This window comes from Pseudophryne corroboree, chromosome 1 (assembly GCF_028390025.1).
Source record: "Pseudophryne corroboree isolate aPseCor3 chromosome 1, aPseCor3.hap2, whole genome shotgun sequence".
NCBI classification, from domain to species: domain Eukaryota; kingdom Metazoa; phylum Chordata; class Amphibia; order Anura; family Myobatrachidae; genus Pseudophryne; species Pseudophryne corroboree.
In genome coordinates this window covers 775,452,418-775,470,902 of record NC_086444.1, presented here as the reverse complement: position 1 = coordinate 775,470,902, position 18,485 = coordinate 775,452,418, and the positions used below count along the sequence as shown (strand labels likewise).

The 18,485-nt window shown below is 45.6% G+C and overlaps 1 protein-coding gene across 3 annotated transcripts in view; it reads left to right on the top strand.

Moving 5' to 3' along the window:
- Positions 1-18,485, top strand: part of STPG2 (sperm tail PG-rich repeat containing 2) — a 1,528,785-nt gene that overhangs the window by 1,506 nt on the left and 1,508,794 nt on the right. Inside the window, exon 1 of one of the 3 annotated variants that reach the window (XM_063917572.1) lies at positions 17,923-18,000. The exons of the other annotated variants lie outside the window; for them this stretch is intronic. The gene's annotated coding sequence lies outside the window, so the exon portion shown is untranslated. Of the gene's footprint in view, positions 1-17,922; positions 18,001-18,485 lie in introns of those variants that run through there. 3 annotated transcript variants of the gene reach the window in all.

Sequence of the window (18,485 nt, the reverse complement as noted above, 5' to 3'; positions counted from 1 at the left end):
TGTTGGAATATTAAATGACTCTAACTAACTTGCCAAATCGAAATAACATTTAGCAGCACTTTAGTTAGTGCCAGGGGCGGATTGGTCCACCAGGACACTGTGACAGATTCCAATGGGCTGGTGCCATACCCCTCTCAGCCATGTCGATTCACACTCAGACTGGGCTGGCTCACACTGCTTCCAGTACTTGCGGTTCATTGGAACGCAATCCGGAAGTTAGGCTAGATAGGATTTCCAGGTGCCGCTAACCGTGAAAAGTGGTGAAGCTGTTCTACCAACGGGGGACCTGGAGAAAGTTAACCAGCCCAGCAGCATCCTCTCCCTGGCTCCGGCCAAAGTTCTCTTCAATGAGCCCGGCCCGGGAGCAGCAGCATAGCGATGAATGTAGCCGGGTTCACTACACCCGCCCCTACCTTAGCTCCCGCACTCTCACTGAACTGGCCAGAGCGGCGACTGAGCACTGAAGGGGACCCAGCAGAGAGATTATTTTTAATTACATCATTTGCATTATCATGATGGTGTAAGGTTTAAGGCATCCCCGGTCACAGTGTATGGTTTGTGGAATGGACAGGAGCAGGATGTACCTTGTTCTCAGGATGCCAGCTGATCAGGCATCACTCACAGCCACCCCTGGGACAATCTCTAATGCAAATGCCCTATAGCTGCCCAATGTCTGTCCGTGATGGGTTTATTTATGTAATACAGTGACTACGTATGTAATGTGGTGCTATTTGTATAATGAGGTGCTATACGTGTAATGTGGTGCTATTTGTATAATGCGGTGCTATACATGTAATGTGGTGCTATTCGAGTTATGTGGTGCTATTTGTGTAATGCAGTGCTATACGTGTAGTGCGATGCTATACATGTAATGCAGTGCTATACGTGTGATGTGTTACTATTCCTGTAATAATGTTGTGGCTATGTATGTAATCAGGGGCGGATTAACCACTGGGACAGATTCTGTTGCGCTGGTCCCCTGTGTCTGTGTTTCACTACTTGTGTGTGCTCCCTCCCTGTATTGTGCTTTATGTAGTGTGTGCTCCCCCTCCCTGTACTGTGCTGTATGTAGTGTGTGCTGCCTTTCCCTGCACTGTACTGTGCTGTATGTAGTGTGTATGTAGTGTGTGCTCCCCCTCCCTGTACTGTGCTGTATGTAGTGTGTACTCTCTCCCTGTACTGTGCTTTATATAGTGTGTGCTCCCCCTCCCTGTACTGTGCTGTATGTAGTCTGTGCTCCCTCCATGTATTGTGCTGTATGTAGTGTGTGCTGCCTCTCCCTGTACTGTACTGGGCTGTATGTAGTGTGTGCTCCCCCTCCCTGTACTGTACTGTGCTGTATGTAGTGTGTACTCCCCCTCCCTGTACTGTACTGTACTGTACTGTGCTCTATGTAGTGTGTGCTCCCTCCCTGTACTGTGCTGTATGTAGTGTGTGCTCCCCCTCCCTTTACTGTGCTCTATGTAGTGTGTGCCCCTCCCTGTACTGTGCTCAGAGGCAGAACTCTGGGAGGCAACGGAGTCATCTGCCGCCGGGCTCCTGCTCTGAAGGGGGGCACCTTTCCTCCCATTCTGTGACACCATTGAATTTAGTTAATTGATAGCTGTCGCTGTCTTTTCAGTGGCCGACTTCCTCACCGGTCCCTGCACTTTACAAATCACACCCTCTTTATTATACTGTAGATTCACATTTTACAATTGTCACACCCAGGATTAGAAACTACAACCTATTACACTGGAAGCAGACACCTTACTGATGAAGCTGTTTGCTCCTGTATAGGAAATATGATAATTTTAACTATATGAAGATACTTCTCTGACAATTACACGTAACTTCATATAGTTAGAATTCTCATGCTTCCTCTACAGGAGCAAATAACTCCATTAGTAAAGTGTCTGCTGTTAGTGTAACAGGTCATGGGTTCTAATCCAGGGTATGACTGCTAAGAAATGTGTGATTTAAACACACACACACACACACACACACACACACACACACACACACACACACACACACACACACACACACACACACACACACACACACACACACACACATTTATCTTAATATAGGAAATAGGGGGGCACCAATATTTATCTTGCCTCCGGGCAACTGTGACGAACTTACGCCACTGACTGTGCTGTATGTAGTGTGTGCTCCCTCCCTGTACTGTGCTGTATGTAGTGTGTGCTCTCCCTCCCTGTACTGTACTGTGCTGTATGTAGTGTGTGCTCCCCATCCCTGTACTGTGCTGTATGTAGTGTGTGCTCCCCATCCCTGTACTGTGCTGTATGTAGAGTGTGCTCCCTCCCTTTAATGTGCTCTATGTAGTGTGTGCTCCCTCCCTGTACTGTGCTGTATGTAGTGTGTGCTCCCTCCCTTTACTGTGCTCTATGTAGTGTGTGCTCCCTCCCTGTACTGTGCAGTATATAGTGTGTGCTCCCTCCCTGTACTGTGCTGTATGTAGTGTGTGTGCTCTCCCTCCCTGTAATGTACTGTACTGTACTCATACCCTCCAACATTTTACACAGAAAAATCGGTACAAATCCGAAAAAGGGGCGTGGCCGCGTGTAAAGGGCGCCCCTTTTCCTATACTTTCTATGGAAGTTTGGAGAGGCAAAAATCGGTACAGACCATGAAAAAAAGGTACTGTACCTATTAAAAAGGTACAGTTGGAGGGTATGCTGTACTGTGCTGTATGTAGTGTGTGCTCCCCATTCCTGTACTGTGCTGTATGTAGTGTGTGCTCCCCATCCCTGTACTGTGCTGTATGTAGTGTGTGCACCCCCTCCCTGTACTGTGCTGTATGTAGTGTGTGCTTCCACTCCCTGTACTGTACGTAGTGTGTACTCCCCCTCCCTGTACTTGTGTGTGCTCCCTCCCTGTACTGTGCTGTATGTAGTGTGTGCTCCCTCCCTGTACTGTGCTGTATGTAGAGTGTGCTCCCTCCCTTTACTGTGCTCTATGTAGTGTGTGCTCCCGCCCTGTACTGTGCTGTATGTAGAGTGTGCTCCCTCCCTTTACTGTGCTCTATGTAGTGTGTGCTCCCTCCCTGTACTGTGCTGTATGTAGTGTGTGCTCCCCCTCCCCGTACTGTACTGTGCTGTATGTAGTGTGTACTCCCCCTCCCTGTACTGTGCTCTATGTAGTGTGCGCTCTCTCCCTGTACTGTATGTAGTGTGTGCACCCCCTTCCTGTACTGTGCTGTATGTAGTGTGTGCTTCCACTCCCTGTACTGTACTGTATGTAGTGTGTGCAACCCCTCCCTGTACTGTGCTGTATGTAGTGTGTACTCCCCCTCCCTGTACTGTACTCTGTGTTGTGTGTGCTCCCTCCCTGTACTGTGCTGTATGTAGTGTGTGCTCCCTCCCTGTACTGTGCTGTATGTAGTGTGTGCTCCCTCCCTGTACTGTGCTGTATGTAGTGTGTGCTCCCTCCCTGTACTGTGCTGTATGTAGAGTGTGCTCCCTCCCTTTACTGTGCTCTATGTAGTGTGTGCTCCCTCCCTTTACTGTGCTGTATGTAGTGTGTGCTCCCCCTCCCCGTACTGTACTGTGCTGTATGTAGTGTGTACTCCCCCTCCCTGTACTGTGCTCTATGTAGTGTGCGCTCCCTCCCTGTACTGTGCTGTATGTAGAGTGTGCTCCATCCCTTTACTGTGCTCTATGTAGTGTGTGCTCCCTCCCTGTACTGTGTTGTATGTAGTGTGTGCTCCCTCCCTGCACTGTGCTGTATGTAGTATGTGCTCTCTCCCTGTACTGTGCTGTATGTAGTGTGTGCTCCCCCTCCCTGTACTGTGCTGTATGTAGTGTGTGCCTCCCCTCCCTGTGCTGTGCTGTATGTAGCAGTGACGTGCGGTGAGGTCACTGGTTGGGGAGGCACTGGCAGCTAACAAGCCCCCCCCCCCCCGAAAAAAAAAAAAGTGTGGTCCCCCAACACATCAGTAAAACCAGCACTAGGCAGAACCAGCCAGGGGGAGTAATGCCATAGCAGGGGAGACACTCAGTGTGGTGTCCCCCTGCCATAGCATTAATCTGCCCCCCCAGCCAGTCAGCCCAGGGTTGGAATTCCTCGGAAAGTGGGAACCCCAAAAAAATAAAAATGGGGTCCCCCCTCCCGAGCAATAACCAGCACTGGGCTGATAGCCCAGTGCTATGCCCCGCACCCCTGGTGGCGGTGGGTGCGGGGTTCATTGTGTGTTAATATTGTTCTTTACAGGTGGCCTACAGGTCCCAGCAAGCCTGCCCCAGCATGCTGGCACTTGGAGAACCACAAGTGCCAGCATGCCCGGACATAAAGGACCTGCTGGCACCTGTAGTCCACCTGCAAAGAATAGTAATATTGTTCTTTACAGGTAGCCTACAGGTCCCAGCAAGCCTGCCCCAGCATGCTGGCACTTGGAGAACCACAAGTGCCGGCATGCCCGGACATAAAGGGCCCGCTGGCACCTGTAGTCCACCTGTAAAGAAAATATTAAAATAAAACACCACACAAAAATAAGCTTTATTAAACTGGGTCTTCACCTGGGGGCGGCGGCCTTTAAGCTCTTTTTGCGTGGCCGCCGCCTTCCCAGGGCTTCCGGCGTCTTCACCTGGGGGGCGCCACCCCCCCCAGTGCTTCCAGCATCTTCACCTGGTGGGCGGCGGCTGCTAAGCTCTTTTGCATAGCCGCCGCCCAGCCAGGACTTCCGGCATCTACTTTCTTCAGGAGCTCTTCACTGCTCCTCCTCCGCCGTCGGACTGACTCTCCTCCGCCTCGCGCTGACTTATATAAGTCAGCCGGAGGGGGCGGGGCGATGACGTGGCGAGCCGTGATTGGCTCGCGGCGGCCATCTTGAATTTAAAAAATGACGCTAAGGCGCCATTTTTGAAACTGGAACCGCTCCGCTGCCAAACTCTGCAGATAAAGGTACATTTCCACCGCCGCCGCAACCCGCCACCCGCACCGCCGCCGCCCGCACCACCGCCGCATCCCGCCGCCCGCACCATCGCCGCATCCAGCCGCCCGCACCTCCTCCGCCAGCGTCGCCGACACAGTGATTGACAGCGGATCCAGTGACGGATCCGCTGGCCAATCACTGTGGCCTCACTGACAGGGACGTGCTTTCATAGGTTGAAAGCACGTCCCTGTAGGAAAGTGGCACCTCTAATGGTGCCGCTTTCCCATATATTTTCAATGGGCTTTTACAGCCCATGGCTAGTCCCCGCCCGTGCCCGCCCCCCGCTCCCCATACTTTCCCCAGTGACAACGGGAGGCACCACGATCGGTGCCTCCCAAACACATACACAGGGGAGCAATGTAAAAAATAATATTAAGAAGATACATATGACACAGAATATGTGTCATATGCATCTTCTTTGTATTAACTTAATCATTAATGACAGGGGAGGCACTGCCTCCCCTGCCTCCCCTGACTGCACGTCCCTGGTATGTAGTGTGTGCCTCCCCTCCCTGTGCTGTGTTGTATGTAGTGTGTGCTCCCTCTCCCTGTACTGTGCTGTATGTAGTGTGTGCTCCCCCTCCCTGTAATGTGCTGTATGTAGTGTGTGCTCCCTCCTCGTACTGTGCTGTATGTAGTGTGTGCTCCCCCTTCTTGTACTTTGAAACATAAAAGGTTAAAAAAAGGGGTTTGTAGAATAAAACATTAATAAAATCAGAAGTAGAGTAAAGGCATGACTGCAGTGTCAGTAAACACTGAAAGTGGGCATATCAGTCCTTGTATATTCAGACGTACATCAGGGAAGGGCATTGTAGCAGTATATACATAAAGTCGCAGGTAAACATTAACATAACGTAAAGCAAAGGAGGCCCCAACTGTGTATCTCGGAATCAGGACCTTTGAGGAGTTACCCTGCCCTCTTGGCAGACCCCTATCCCCTCAACAGACTCCATCCCATTAGGGCTGCTTCCATAAATTTCCTGGGCTGATGTTTGATCCCAATCCGCCTCTGGTTAGTGCTATTTAATAAGACAAGTGGATAAACTAATATAGGGGTATATGCCAGAGCTGGATTAAGGCTTCGGGGGGCCCGGGGTACTTAAGACAGTGGGGCCCTAAAATCTCAAATTAAAATCATAACGTCTTCAATTACTACAAAGAAAATTACAATTCGGTGGTAAATTTGAAAGAATCTTTCAGATAGGGAGCACACGCATGTGTGTATATATATATATATATATATATATATATAAAATTCACATTATAGCACACGGTATGAGCCGAAATTCACATTATAGCACACGGTATGAGCCGAAATTCACATTACAGCACACAGTATTAGCCGAAATTCACATTACAGCACACAGTATGAGCCGAAATTCAAATTATAGCACACGGTATGAGCCGAAATTCACATTATAGCACTCGGTATGAGCCAAATTCACATTATAGCACCCGGTATGAGCCGAAATTCACATTATAGCACCCGGTATGAGTCGAAATTCACATTACAGCACACAGTATTAGACGAAATTCACATTACAGCACACAGTATGAGCCGAAATTCACATTACAGCACACAGTATGAGCCGAAATTCAAATTATAGCACATGGTATGAGCCGAAATTCACATTATAGCACCAGGTATGAGCCGAAATTCACATTATAGCACCCGGTATGAGCTGAAATTCACATTATAGCACCCGGTATGAGCTGAAATTCACATTACAGCACACAGTATGAGCTGAAATTCACATTATAGCACACAGTATGAGCCGAAATTCACATTATATAGCACACAGAATGAGGCAAAATTCAGGGAGAGTGACAGCAGGGACAGGGAGAGTGACAGAGGGACAGGGAAAGTGACAGCAAGGACATAGGGACAGGGAGAGTGACAGAGAGAGGGACAGCAAGGGCATACAGTAGGGACTAGGGAGAGAGAAAGGCAGCAGGGTAAGATTACCTACAGTATTTAGCAGCGGCGGTGCTGAGGATGCTGTGGATGCGGAGGCTGTGGCCGGCATGGTGCGGAGGAGGCGGCTGTGTGGAGAAGGACTGAGGGCGGCGGCGGGCAGCACGGGAAGCCCCGAAACGTTGGTGTATAAGTTGACATATAATGTGTGTGTGTGTGTGTGTTTGTATGTAATATATATATATATATATATATATATATATATATAGGAAACGCAGGTCCGGCACTCCATGCTTGGATCAGCAGCTGCGGCGGTGCCCTCACAGGAAAACGGTATAATTTGCAGAGGTGCGGCACTCATACCAAATAACAAGACATCAGAGGCGTAAAAGCTTATGCATCAACGTTTCAATATTTACATATTGTCTTCAGGATACAAAGTACAAATACAACATACCTTATATACAAGTCCACCACAAGTGAAATGCTGGCGTCAGGGCCGGGATTGCACACCCTCCCCGCCGTCGCACTGATTGGTGACGTCATCCCAAACGGGCCGTACACCTGTGAGCAAAATCTTAACCATTCACCATGCAGAAAAAAATCAAAGTGCCACTACGGTAGTTATAATGTAAATCATTAAAAAAACACAAATCATTATAAAAAAGGAGCAGCAGAAAATGCATTTTCAAGCAGCAAACAAATGTATAGTATATTCTTAATTAACTAAACAACAAATCATTACATAATATATTCTTAATTAACTAAACCATATGAGAGGTGGTGTTATTTTAACAAGGCTAAAGGTCAAACTAGCTCCAATAGGGCAAGTCATAATATTGAAACCTAAGAATAGATTTAACGTAGAGCTGCATAGGAAATAGTGTCATTCAGCCTTTTAGGGTAGATGACGTTTAAACGATGAATCCATCGTGCTTCGCATCTTAATAACTGTAGCGATCGGTTCCCACCTCGTCTGCTCAATGGAACCGTGTCGATCATCCTGTATCTAAGACTTGTTAAGGGATGTCTAGCCTCTGCGAAGTGCCGTGCGACAGGCTGATCGCTAGTACCTGACACTAATGCTGCCCGTATGGCAGCTCGATGGTCACCCATACGCTCCTTAAATTTAGACTCGGTCTTGCCGATATAGCAAAGACCACAGGGGCAGAGGATTTGGTAAACAACAAACGAAGAGTTGCAGGTAAAATAATATATTATTTTACCTGCAACTCTTCGTTTGTTGTTTACCAAATCCTCTGCCCCTGTGGTCTTTGCTATATCGGCAAGACCGAGTCTATAAAGAATTAAAACCTGGCAACTGTATCACATATAATATAACTGCAAATATGCCCACTAGGTTTAATGTATGCCTGCCACATATCTAGTGGCTTTTAAAGGCATACTAGTCACCTGACACAGCCGATAAATTACTAAGGAGCAGCTGATACAGGTTTAGAACAATTAAGATTACACAGGGGTGCATGAAAAGGCCTGTGACCATGGTTAATAAGAGTTAACCAAAGATTAACCCCAAAATATACAAACAAATATAGAAAACCACAGCACTCGCCACCCCAGAAGCGGGGTGCAGTGTCTGCACTCACCACTCATAGGGTGGGGTGCATGCAGCCCATGGCCACCTACCCAAATACATACAAAATAGAGAATTCAGCACTCACCATAGCAAGCTCACTTGTCCTCACAACATCAATAAATAAATGATGGGGGTTTAGTTGGTGGATTGGCCAATGCACGGACAAGTGAGCTTGCTATGGTGAGTGCTGAATTCTCTATTTTGTATGTATTTGGGTAGGTGGCCATGGGCTGCATGCACCCCACCCTATGAGTGGTGAGTGCAGACACTGCACCCCGCTTCTGGGGTGGCGAGTGCTGTGGTTTTCTATATTTGTTTGTATATTTTGGGGTTAATCTTTGGTTAACTCTTATTAACCATGGTCACAGGCCTTTTCATGCACCCCTGTGTAATCTTAATTGTTCTAAACCTGTATCAGCTGCTCCTTAGTAATTTATCGGCTGTGTCAGGTGACTAGTATGCCTTTAAAAGCCACTAGATATGTGGCAGGCATACATTAAACCTAGTGGGCATATTTGCAGTTATATTATATGTGATACAGTTGCCAGGTTTTAATTCTTTAGGCTTTGTGATAGTGTAGGACCTGCATGAAGGTGGGGTACCTTGAAAATCGGTATGCGGGCTTCCGTGCATTGGCCAATCCACCAACTAAACTCCCATCATTTATTTATTGATGTTGTGAGGACAAGTGAGCTTGCTATGGTGAGTGCTGAATTCTCTATTTTGTATGTATTTGGGTAGGTGGCCATGGGCTGCATGCACCCCACCCTATGAGTGGTGAGTGCAGACACTGCACCCCGCTTCTGGGGTGGCGAGTGCTGTGGTTTTCTATATTTGTTTGTATATTTTGGGGTTAATCTTTGGTTAACTCTTATTAACCATGGTCACAGGCCTTTTCATGCACCCCTGTGTAATCTTAATTGTTCTAAACCTGTATCAGCTGCTCCTTAGTAATTTATCGGCTGTGTCAGGTGACTAGTATGCCTTTAAAAGCCACTAGATATGTGGCAGGCATACATTAAACCTAGTGGGCATATTTGCAGTTATATTATATGTGATACAGTTGCCAGGTTTTAATTCTTTAGGCTTTGTGATAGTGTAGGACCTGCATGAAGGTGGGGTACCTTGAAAATCGGTATGCGGGCTTCCGTGCATTGGCCAATCCACCAACTAAACCCCCATCATTTATTTATTGATGTTGTGAGGACAAGTGAGCTTGCTATGGTGAGTGCTGAATTCTCTATTTTGTATGTATTTGGGTAGGTGGCCATGGGCTGCATGCACCCCACCCTATGAGTGGTGAGTGCAGACACTGCACCCCGCTTCTGGGGTGGCGAGTGCTGTGGTTTTCTATATTTGTTTGTATATTTTGGGGTTAATCTTTGGTTAACTCTTATTAACCATGGTCACAGGCCTTTTCATGCACCCCTGTGTAATCTTAATTGTTCTAAACCTGTATCAGCTGCTCCTTAGTAATTTATCGGCTGTGTCAGGTGACTAGTATGCCTTTAAAAGCCACTAGATATGTGGCAGGCATACATTAAACCTAGTGGGCATATTTGCAGTTATATTATATCTGATACAGTTGCCAGGTTTTAATTCTTTAGGCTTTGTGATAGTGTAGGACCTGCATGAAGGTGGGGTACCTTGAAAATCGGTATGCGGGCTTCCGTGCATTGGCCAATCCACCAACTAAACCCCCATCATTTATTTATTGATGTTGTGAGGACAAGTGAGCTTGCTATGGTGAGTGCTGAATTCTCTATTTTGTATGTATTTGGGTAGGTGGCCATGGGCTGCATGCACCCCACCCTATGAGTGGTGAGTGCAGACACTGCACCCCGCTTCTGGGGTGGCGAGTGCTGTGGTTTTCTATATTTGTTTGTATATTTTGGGGTTAATCTTTGGTTAACTCTTATTAACCATGGTCACAGGCCTTTTCATGCACCCCTGTGTAATCTTAATTGTTCTAAACCTGTATCAGCTGCTCCTTAGTAATTTATCGGCTGTGTCAGGTGACTAGTATGCCTTTAAAAGCCACTAGATATGTGGCAGGCATACATTAAACCTAGTGGGCATATTTGCAGTTATATTATATGTGATACAGTTGCCAGGTTTTAATTCTTTAGGCTTTGTGATAGTGTAGGACCTGCATGAAGGTGGGGTACCTTGAAAATCGGTATGCGGGCTTCCGTGCATTGGCCAATCCACCAACTAAACCCCCATCATTTATTTATTGATGTTGTGAGGACAAGTGAGCTTGCTATGGTGAGTGCTGAATTCTCTATTTTGTATGTATTTGGGTAGGTGGCCATGGGCTGCATGCACCCCACCCTATGAGTGGTGAGTGCAGACACTGCACCCCGCTTCTGGGGTGGCGAGTGCTGTGGTTTTCTATATTTGTTTGTATATTTTGGGGTTAATCTTTGGTTAACTCTTATTAACCATGGTCACAGGCCTTTTCATGCACCCCTGTGTAATCTTAATTGTTCTAAACCTGTATCAGCTGCTCCTTAGTAATTTATCGGCTGTGTCAGGTGACTAGTATGCCTTTAAAAGCCACTAGATATGTGGCAGGCATACATTAAACCTAGTGGGCATATTTGCAGTTATATTATATGTGATACAGTTGCCAGGTTTTAATTCTTTAGGCTTTGTGATAGTGTAGGACCTGCATGAAGGTGGGGTACCTTGAAAATCGGTATGCGGGCTTCCGTGCATTGGCCAATCCACCAACTAAACCCCCATCATTTATTTATTGATGTTGTGAGGACAAGTGAGCTTGCTATGGTGAGTGCTGAATTCTCTATTTTGTATGTATTTGGGTAGGTGGCCATGGGCTGCATGCACCCCACCCTATGAGTGGTGAGTGCAGACACTGCACCCCGCTTCTGGGGTGGCGAGTGCTGTGGTTTTCTATATTTGTTTGTATATTTTGGGGTTAATCTTTGGTTAACTCTTATTAACCATGGTCACAGGCCTTTTCATGCACCCCTGTGTAATCTTAATTGTTCTAAACCTGTATCAGCTGCTCCTTAGTAATTTATCGGCTGTGTCAGGTGACTAGTATGCCTTTAAAAGCCACTAGATATGTGGCAGGCATACATTAAACCTAGTGGGCATATTTGCAGTTATATTATATGTGATACAGTTGCCAGGTTTTAATTCTTTAGGCTTTGTGATAGTGTAGGACCTGCATGAAGGTGGGGTACCTTGAAAATCGGTATGCGGGCTTCCGTGCATTGGCCAATCCACCAACTAAACCCCCATCATTTATTTATTGATGTTGTGAGGACAAGTGAGCTTGCTATGGTGAGTGCTGAATTCTCTATTTTGTATGTATTTGGGTAGGTGGCCATGGGCTGCATGCACCCCACCCTATGAGTGGTGAGTGCAGACACTGCACCCCGCTTCTGGGGTGGCGAGTGCTGTGGTTTTCTATATTTGTTTGTATATTTTGGGGTTAATCTTTGGTTAACTCTTATTAACCATGGTCACAGGCCTTTTCATGCACCCCTGTGTAATCTTAATTGTTCTAAACCTGTATCAGCTGCTCCTTAGTAATTTATCGGCTGTGTCAGGTGACTAGTATGCCTTTAAAAGCCACTAGATATGTGGCAGGCATACATTAAACCTAGTGGGCATATTTGCAGTTATATTATATGTGATACAGTTGCCAGGTTTTAATTCTTTAGGCTTTGTGATAGTGTAGGACCTGCATGAAGGTGGGGTACCTTGAAAATCGGTATGCGGGCTTCCGTGCATTGGCCAATCCACCAACTAAACCCCCATCATTTATTTATTGATGTTGTGAGGACAAGTGAGCTTGCTATGGTGAGTGCTGAATTCTCTATTTTGTATGTATTTGGGTAGGTGGCCATGGGCTGCATGCACCCCACCCTATGAGTGGTGAGTGCAGACACTGCACCCCGCTTCTGGGGTGGCGAGTGCTGTGGTTTTCTATATTTGTTTGTATATTTTGGGGTTAATCTTTGGTTAACTCTTATTAACCATGGTCACAGGCCTTTTCATGCACCCCTGTGTAATCTTAATTGTTCTAAACCTGTATCAGCTGCTCCTTAGTAATTTATCGGCTGTGTCAGGTGACTAGTATGCCTTTAAAAGCCACTAGATATGTGGCAGGCATACATTAAACCTAGTGGGCATATTTGCAGTTATATTATATGTGATACAGTTGCCAGGTTTTAATTCTTTAGGCTTTGTGATAGTGTAGGACCTGCATGAAGGTGGGGTACCTTGAAAATCGGTATGCGGGCTTCCGTGCATTGGCCAATCCACCAACTAAACCCCCATCATTTATTTATTGATGTTGTGAGGACAAGTGAGCTTGCTATGGTGAGTGCTGAATTCTCTATTTTGTATGTATTTGGGTAGGTGGCCATGGGCTGCATGCACCCCACCCTATGAGTGGTGAGTGCAGACACTGCACCCCGCTTCTGGGGTGGCGAGTGCTGTGGTTTTCTATATTTGTTTGTATATTTTGGGGTTAATCTTTGGTTAACTCTTATTAACCATGGTCACAGGCCTTTTCATGCACCCCTGTGTAATCTTAATTGTTCTAAACCTGTATCAGCTGCTCCTTAGTAATTTATCGGCTGTGTCAGGTGACTAGTATGCCTTTAAAAGCCACTAGATATGTGGCAGGCATACATTAAACCTAGTGGGCATATTTGCAGTTATATTATATGTGATACAGTTGCCAGGTTTTAATTCTTTAGGCTTTGTGATAGTGTAGGACCTGCATGAAGGTGGGGTACCTTGAAAATCGGTATGCGGGCTTCCGTGCATTGGCCAATCCACCAACTAAACCCCCATCATTTATTTATTTATTGATGTTGTGAGGACAAGTGAGCTTGCTATGGTGAGTGCTGAATTCTCTATTTTGTATGTATTTGGGTAGGTGGCCATGGGCTGCATGCACCCCACCCTATGAGTGGTGAGTGCAGACACTGCACCCCGCTTCTGGGGTGGCGAGTGCTGTGGTTTTCTATATTTGTTTGTATATTTTGGGGTTAATCTTTGGTTAACTCTTATTAACCATGGTCACAGGCCTTTTCATGCACCCCTGTGTAATCTTAATTGTTCTAAACCTGTATCAGCTGCTCCTTAGTAATTTATCGGCTGTGTCAGGTGACTAGTATGCCTTTAAAAGCCACTAGATATGTGGCAGGCATACATTAAACCTAGTGGGCATATTTGCAGTTATATTATATGTGATACAGTTGCCAGGTTTTAATTCTTTAGGCTTTGTGATAGTGTAGGACCTGCATGAAGGTGGGGTACCTTGAAAATCGGTATGCGGGCTTCCGTGCATTGGCCAATCCACCAACTAAACCCCCATCATTTATATATTGATGTTGTGAGGACAAGTGAGCTTGCTATGGTGAGTGCTGAATTCTCTATTTTGTATGTATTTGGGTAGGTGGCCATGGGCTGCATGCACCCCACCCTATGAGTGGTGAGTGCAGACACTGCACCCCGCTTCTGGGGTGGCGAGTGCTGTGGTTTTCTATATTTGTTTGTATATGTATATGTATATATGTGTGTATATATATATATATATATGTATTTATATATATATATATATATATATATATATATATATATATATATATATATATATACTGTGTGTATGTATATATATGTGTATATATATATATACATATATATACACACACACACACACACCTGTATCTCTGATGCTGGTAGGTCTAGTGTATATGGGTGCTGGCTGGGCGCAGGAAGGCTCCACATATGCTGCCCTCCCTGTTCCCTGCAGCCTGCACGCCCAGCCAATGGCTGAGCCACAGGCTGCTGCACATATTATTGGACAGCTGAGCCGTCGCTCAGCTGTCCTTCCTGAACACATTACAGTCACTATGTGCGGCCGCGGCGGCGCCGCCACCGCCAGGGAAGTGGGGACAGCCATAACACAGCTGCCCTGCATGTAGAGCTGCCGCGCCGGCTCCCGGGAGCCGGGAGTGCAGCACCGCAGATTGGATCAGAGATCCAATCTGTGGCGGCTGCGGGGGGCCCTTTTAAAAAGGGGGGCCCGGGGTACTTATCCCCGGGGCCCGCCTCTTAATCCGGCTCTGGTATATGCAATTGCGGTCGAATTCCGTCTGGAAGTCGACCGTTTTTTATTTCGACACAATTCGACATTCAGACAGCCTCCCGACGAGACCTGAATTCGACATATTCAATAAAAAACGGATTCGACAGTCCCGCTGTCGAAAAACAGACCAATTGACGATAGTGTGCATCCTGGATTCGACTTCATGGATGGCACAAAAGTGTTTAAAAAAACCTGAAAAAAAATGCGTGGGCTCCCCCCTCCTAAGCATAACCAGCCTTGGGCTCTTTGAGCCGGTCCTGGTTGTAAAAATACGGGGGGGGGAAATTACAGGGGATCCCCCGTATGTTAACAACCAGCACCGGGCTCTGCACTCGGTCCTGGTGCAAAAAATACGGGGGACAAAAGACGTAGGGGTCCCCCGTATTTTTCACACCAGCACTGGGCTCCACTAGCTGGAGAGATAATGCCACAGCCGGGGGACACTTTTATACCGGTTCCTGCGGCCGTGGCATTAAATCCCCAACTAGTCACCCCTGGCCGGAGTACCCTGGAGGAGTGGGGACCCCTTAAATCAAGGGTCCCCCCTCCAGCCACCCAAGGGCCAGGGGTGAAGCCCGAGGCTGGGAAAGGGGTCCCATGTGTAAACATGGGACCCCTTTCAGTGCGTGGATCGGGTTTTGCGTTTTATTATTTTGCCAAGTACGTGGATTACAAGCAGAAGAGGACAGATCTACACAGGATTTTTGTGAGTATAATTTTATTTACAGATACCCCGTGGATTCTACTGGTGAAGAGGACCGACACTTTGTGTCAACATAGGTAAGTATGTGTGTGTCGGTGTGCATGTATGTAATAAAGTTATACTATCACGGTGTGTGTGTACTGTTTTTATTTGGGTATTTTTTTGCAGTAGAACTAAAGGTACCAGCGGGCCTGTTTCCCCCCCGCATGCTGGTACTTGTGGTTCTCCAAGTACCAGCTTGCGGGGACTTGTAGTTCTGCTACAAAAAACAATATTCTTTTTTTTTACACTTGGCTATCAGCCTCCCATCCGCCGCCCTTTGATGAGAGGGACAGCCTCGGACTTCACCCCTGGCCCTTGGGTGGCTGGAGGGGGGGACCCCTTAATTTAAGGGGTCCCCACTCCTCCAGGGTACCCCGGCCAGGGGTGACTAGTTGGGGATTTAATGCCACGGCCGCAGGGACCGGTATAAAAGTGTCCCCCGGCTGTGGCATTATCTCTCCAGCTAGTGGAGCCCGGTGCTGGTGTGAAAAATATGGGGGACCCCTACGTCTTTTGTCCCCTGAATTTTTCGCACCAGGACCGGATGCAGAGCCCGGTGCTGGTTGTTAAAATACGGGGGAACCCCTGTTATTTCCCCCCGCCGTATTTTTACAACCAGGACCGGCTCAAAGAGCCCAAGGCTGGTTATGCTTAGGAGGGGGGACCCCATGCATTTTTTTCAGGATTTTTAACCCATTCCCACCCCTTCCCACTGAAAAACATGCTCTTAGTCAGTAAAATTTTTTTTTTATATTCTTTTAAAAAATATATTAAATAATACTTGTGGCTCCTAAATAGACAAACCAAGTAGATAATCCCTTCAAATATAAATAGATATGCTATTAGCAGTAAAAAAAACAGAAAAAAAACATGTTTTTAATTTTTTTTATTAGATCTCGCCAGCAAAATTAGGTCGACATTCTTCAATTGAATATACTTTTGTCGAAAAGCCGCATTTTTACCATTGCAGACATGTCGAATTTGACAAATGTCGAATTGCAAAAAGTCGAATCTGACACGGCCGTTTTTTTGTCGAAAAGTACTGTATTGCAGTGTCGAATCAGTTTTTACTGTCGAAAATGCCCCGTTTTTCGACATTTGCGGCAATTCGACCGCAATTGCATATGGCCCATAGTGTTATAACCCATAACAACAAGCCACTGACTGCTGGAATCATACCCTGGTGAGTCTCACATTTATGTGCTCATTGTTTCGGGGTGTTACCTCCTTCATGTCTGGGGTACTCTGCAGTTTTGTGACCAGACATATAATATGATGTTTGCTATATGTTGGTTGAGCTGCAGAAATTATTTTATGAAGGAATCAGAATAAGTCAATTTTTAATATATTTTTGGTAGCATTTTTGTATAAATATTATTTTACTTTTTCACAACTATAAAATATAGGATCAAAACAGAAACAAATACTTCATTCTCGTGATTTTTTTAAGCACTTAGTTTAACCCTTTACATACATTCTTATTGCTATTAGATTTTCCTGTTTACAGTATATCTAATGTTATTTCCTCCCAGATTTACTGTAGTAAAGTTATTGGGCTACATCATACTTGTCATTTGCAGCAGAAAAATGTTCCTGGTATATTGTACCAGGTGTGAGGTGTGGTGCCTCTGGACTGGCTGAGCTGGATGGCTTTAGTGTGGCATACCTTTACATTCTATTAACACTTTTCACTTATGAATTTTTTAACACTATTTCTCTATTTTAATTACATTTCATGTTTGTATCACCCTCTCTATAGCTTCGGCTTCCTAAATACTAATTTATTAACACTATAGTTTTTTCATAGTTTTATAGTTTGGTATGCTGCGCTGGGCTTTCTGGCTTATGCTGGTGTTTTGGGGTGACACACCCTGCACCTAGATATAGTGCTAGGGACCCCAAATATACAGAGACGCCTTGATGCGGCTTTGGGGCTTATTCACACATTTGCACAAATATGTGTAACGAAGATCTCTGAATTCTATTATTATGTGGGATTTATATCTGGTTACTGTTATCATTCAGGGTGCTGGGGGAAACCAAATGCCTTTTTTATATTGTAATGTTGCCAAATGTGGAATTACAATCTCTATTAGGACAGCAATTAAGCAACATGCTACTGTACATGCATTCCTTTTGACTGTGTATGGATTGCAGTTTAGAAAAAGCATACCTCTCAACATGACCCTCTCCAGGAGGGACAGAATGCTCTGCTCCTGGACTTCCCTCTTAATGTATGATCACCATCACCTGTGCTGAAACACCTTTCTTATCCATTAACCTGTTCAAAACAAGTGAATCATACAATAAGAGAAGTCCATGAGCAGATCAATTTGTCCCTCCTGGAGAGGGTCATGTTGGGAGGTATGGAAGGCTGGTTACTTTGCCCTTTCTCAGCTTCCACAGCTGGTAACGTAAGAAACGACACTGCAAAGTGGTGAGTTGTGTACATGCAGCTCAGCCTCATAAAGAATGGGCAGTACATTAGTATACTGTAGATGGGTGCTAAGAAGTCACTGGGTGTGGTCAGCCAGTTTGACTTGTAGTTGTGAATGGTTTCCATAGTAACGAGTCCAGCTACAGACGGCATTGTCATAGGACGCATTGTACTTTTGCAGTACCTCCTGCACAGCTCCCACACTGACAGCAGCAACAGTCCTCCTTCTGTGTATGTATTGCATTCACATTTTGCAGAAAGTCATGGATACAGGACGTCTGGTTCTGCATATTTTCTGAGCTTTATGTACAGTTGTGTTTACTGTATGTTTAATAGTCCTTGCATGCTGGCTGCATAATACACTTTATGTCTTCTTATGAGAAACTCACTTATGAGAAATTAATCTTTAAAGTACAGCTTTTTCTGTGCTGTGCTCACATTCTCATTTATTAACGAAGATTAACTGCTAAGTCATCATGTAACGTCGTAGTTATTTTATTACACTTGAAATCTGTGTTTCCAAATGAGTTTGTTGTGCAGAGTAACATGGCTTGTGTCTGCTAAATTTCTCATAATTGAGGCGTGATCATTAGTAACTTACATAGGCAAAATTGTTACTTGTATTTTTTTTAATTAATATATCATACACGAATTACACTAAGTAGCATATTAATAAATTATTTTCATATTAAAAAAGTTCTCATTCCTTATCCTTT